The sequence below is a fragment of the Megalopta genalis genome, unplaced genomic scaffold (assembly GCF_051020955.1).
Source record: "Megalopta genalis isolate 19385.01 unplaced genomic scaffold, iyMegGena1_principal scaffold0032, whole genome shotgun sequence".
NCBI classification, from domain to species: Eukaryota; Metazoa; Arthropoda; class Insecta; order Hymenoptera; family Halictidae; genus Megalopta; species Megalopta genalis.
The window spans coordinates 1,400,001-1,404,037 of NW_027476101.1; positions in this window are offsets into that span (position 1 = coordinate 1,400,001).

Here is a 4,037-nt window from a genome sequence, read left to right on the forward strand (position 1 = left end):
TCTTGTTGTTCTTGTTGTTCTTGTTGTTCTTGTTGTTCTTGTTGTTCTTGTTGTTCTTGTTGTTCTTGTTGTTCTTGTTGTTCTTGTTGTTCTTGTTGTTCTTGTTGTTCTTGTTGTTCTTGTTGTTCTTGTTGTTCTTGTTGTTCTTGTTGTTCTTGTTGTTCTTGTTGTTCTTGTTGTTCATGTTGTTCTTCTTGTTCTTGTTACTCTTTTTGTCCTTGTTGTTCTTGCTGTTGTTGTTCCCGTTTATCTTGTTCTTGTTGTTCTTGTTGCTCTTGTTGTTCTTGTTGTTCTTGTTGTTCCTGTTGTTCTTGTTGTTGTTGTTGTTGTTGTTGTTGTTCTTGTTGTTGTTCTTGCTGTTCTTGTTCTTGTTGCTCTTGTTGTTCTTGTTGTTCTTGTTGTTCTTGTCGTTGTTGTTGTTCTTATTGTTCTTGTTGTTCTTGTTGTTCTTGTTGCTTTCGTCGTTGTTGTTCCCGTTGTTCTTGTTCTTGTTGCTCTTGTTGTTGTTGTTCCCGTAGTTCTTGTTGTTGTTGTTGTTGTTGTTGTTGTTGTTGTTCTTGTTGTTCTTCTCGTTCTTGTTGTTCTTGTTGTTCTTGTTGTTCTTGTTGTTCTTGGTGTTCTTGTTGTTCTTGTTGTTCTTGTTGTTCTTGTTGTTCTTGTTGTTCTTGTTGTTCTTGTTGTTCTTGTTGTTCTTGTTGTTCTTGTTGTTCTTGTTGTTCTTGTTGTTCTTGTTGTTCTTGTTGCTCTTGTTGTTCTGGTTGTTCTTGTTGTTCTTGTTGTTCTTGTTGTTCTTGTTGTTCTTGTTGTTCTTGTTGTTCTTGTTGTTCTTGTTGTTCTTGTTCTTGTTGTTCTTGTTGTTCTTGTTGTTCTTGTTGTTCTTGTTGTTCTTGTTGTTCTTGTTGTTCTTGTTCTTGTTGTTCTTGTTTTTCTTGTTGTTCTTGTTGTTCTTGTTGTTCATGTTGCTGTTGTTCTTGTTGATCTTGTTGTACTTGTTCTTGTTGTTCTTGTTGTTCTTGTTGTTCTTGTTGTTCTTGTTGTTCTTGTTGTTCTTGTTGTTCTTGTTGTTCTTGTTGTTCTTGTTGTTCTTGTTGTTCTTGTTGTTCTTGTTGTTCTTGTTGTTCTTGTTGTTCTTGTTGTTCTTGTTGTTCTTGTTGTTCTTGTTGTTCTTGTTGTTCTTGTTGTTCTTGTTGTTCTTGTTGTTCTTGTTGTTCTTGTTGTTCTTGTTGTTCTTGTTGTTCTTGTTGTTCTTGTTGTTCTTGTTGTTCTTGTTGTTCTTGTTGTTCTTGTTGTTCTTGTTGTTCTTGTTGTTCTTGTTGTTCTTGTTGTTCTTGTTGTTCTTGTTGTTCTTGTTCTTGTTGTTCTTGTTTTTCTTGTTTTTCTTGTTGTTCTTGTTGTTCTTGTTGTTCATGTTGCTGTTGTTCTTGTTGATCTTGTTGTACTTGTTCTTGTTGTTCTTGTTGATCTTGTTGTTGTTCTTGTTGTTCTTGTTGTTGTTGTTCTTGTTGTTCTTGTTGTTCTTGTTGTTCTTGTTGTTCTTGTTGTTCTTGTTGTTCTTGTTGTTCTTGTTGTTCTTGTTGTTCTTGTTGTTCTTGTTGTTCTTGTTGTTCTTGTTGTTCTTGTTGTTCTTGTTGATCTTGTTGTAATTGTTCTTGTTGTTCTTGTTGATCTTGTTGTTGTTGTTCTTGTTGTTCTTGTTGTTCTTGTTGTTCTTGTTGTTCTTGTTGTTCTTGTTGTTCTTGTTGTTCTTGTTGTTCTTGTTGTTCTTGTTGTTCTTGTTGTTCTTGTTGTCCTTGTTGTTCTTGTTGATCTTGTTGATCTTGTTGTTCTCGTTGTTCTCGTTGTTCTCGTTGATCTCGTTGATCTCGTTGTTCTTGTTGCTCTTGTTGTTCTTGTTGTTCTTGTTGTTCTTGTTGTTCTTGTTGTTCTTGTTGTTCTTGTTGTTATTGTTGTTGTTGTTGTTATTGTTCTTGTTGTTGTCGTCCTTGTTGTTGTTGTAGTTTTTGTTGTTCTTGTTGTTCTTGTTGTTCTTGTTGTTCTTGTTGTTCTTGTTGTTCTTGTTGTTCTTGTTGTTCTTGTTGTTCTTGTTGTTCTTGTTGCTCTTGTTGTTCTTGTTGTTCTTGTTGTTCTTGTTGTTCTTGTTGTTCTTGTTGTTCTTGTTGTTCTTGTTGTTCTTGTTGTTCTTGTTCTTGTTGATCTTGTTGTTGTTGTTCCCGTTGTTCTTGTTCTTGTTGTTGTTGTTCTTGTTGTTCTTGTTGTTCTTGTTGTTGTTGTTCTTGTTGTTCTTGTTGTTCTTCTTCTTCTTCTTGTTCTTCTTGTTCTTCTTGTTCTTGTTGTTGTTGTTGTTCCTCTTGTTCTTCTTGTTCTTCTTGTTCTTGTTGTTCTTGCTGTTGTTGTTCCTGTTGTTCCTGTACTTGTTGTTGTTGTTGTTGTTCTTGTCGTTCTTGTTGTTCTTGTTGTTCTTATTGTTCTTGTTGTTCTTGTTGTTCTTGTTGCTTTCGTCGTTGTTGTTCCCGTTGTTCTTGTTCTTGCTGCTCTTGTTGTTGTTGTTCCCGTTGTTCTTGTTGTTCTTGTTGTTCTTGTTGTTCTTGTTGTTCTTGTCGTTCTTGTTCTTCTTGTTCTTGTTGTTCTTGTTGTTCTTGTTGCTTTCATCGTTGTCGTTCCCGTTGTTCTTGTTCTTGTTGCTCTTGTTGTTGTTGTTCTTGTTGTTGTTGTTGTTGTTGTTGTTGTTGTTCTTGTTGTTCTTGTTGTTCTTGTTGTTCTTGTTGTTCTTGTTGTTCTTGTTGTTCTTGTTGTTCTTGTTGTTCTTGTTGTTCTTGTTGTTCTTGTTGTTCTTGTTGTTCTTGTCGTTCTTGTTGTTCTTGTTGTTCTTGTCGTTCTTGTTGTTCTTGTTGTTCTTGTTGTTCTTGTTGTTCTTGTTGTTCTTGTTGTTCTTGTTGTTCTTGTTGTTCTTGTTGTACTTGTTGTTCTTGTTGTTCTTGTTCTTGTTGTTCTTGTTGTTCTAGTTGTTCATGTTGCTGTTGTTCTTGTTGATCTTGTTGTACTTGTTCTTGTTGTTCTTGTTGATCTTGTTGTTGTTCTTGTTATTCTTGTTGTTGTTGTTCTTGTTGTTCTTGTTGTTCTTGTTGTTCTTGTTGTTCTTGTTGTTCTTGTTGTTCTTGTTCTTGTTGTTCTTGTTGTTCTTGTTGCTGTTGTTGTTCTTGATGTTCATGTTGTTGTTGTTCTGGTTGATGTTGTTGTTCTTGTTCTTGTTTTTCTTGTTGTGCTTGTTGTAACTTGTTGCTCTTGTTGTTCTGGTTGTTCTTGTTGTTCTTGTCGTTCTTGTTGTTCTTGTTGTTCTTGTTGTTCTTGTTGTTCTTGTTGTTCTTGTTGTTCTTGTCGTTCTTGTTGTTCTTGTTGTTCTTGTCGTTCTTGTTGTTCTTGTCGTTCTTGTTGTTCTTGTTGTTCTTGTTGTTCTTGTTGTTCTTGTTGTTCTTGTTGTTATTGTTGTTCTTGTTGTTCTTGTTGTACTTGTTGTACTTGTTGTTCTTGTTGTTCTTATTCTTGTTGTTCTAGTTGTTCATGTTGCTGTTGTTCTTGTTGATCTTGTTGTACTTGTTCTTGTTGTTCTTGTTGATCTTGTTGTTGTTCTTGTTATTCTTGTTGTTGTTGTTCTTGTTGTTCTTGTTGTTCTTGTTGTTCTTGTTGTTCTTGTTGTTCTTGTTGTTCTTGTTCTTGTTGTTCTTGTTGTTCTTGTTGCTGTTGTTGTTCTTGATGTTCATGTTGTTGTTGTTCTGGTTGATGTTGTTGTTCTTGTTCTTGTTTTTCTTGTTGTGCTTGTTGTAACTTGTTGTTCTTGTTGTTATTGTTGCTCTTGTTGCTCTTGTTGTTCTTGTTGTTCTTGTTGTTCTTGTTGTTCTTGTTGTTCTTGTTGTTCTTGTTGTTCTTGTTGTTCTTGTTGTTCTTGTTGTTCTTGTTGTTCTTGTTGTTCTTGTTGTTCTTGTTGTTCTTGTTGTTCTTGTTGTTCTTGTTGTTCTTGTTGTTCTTGTTGTTCTTGTTGT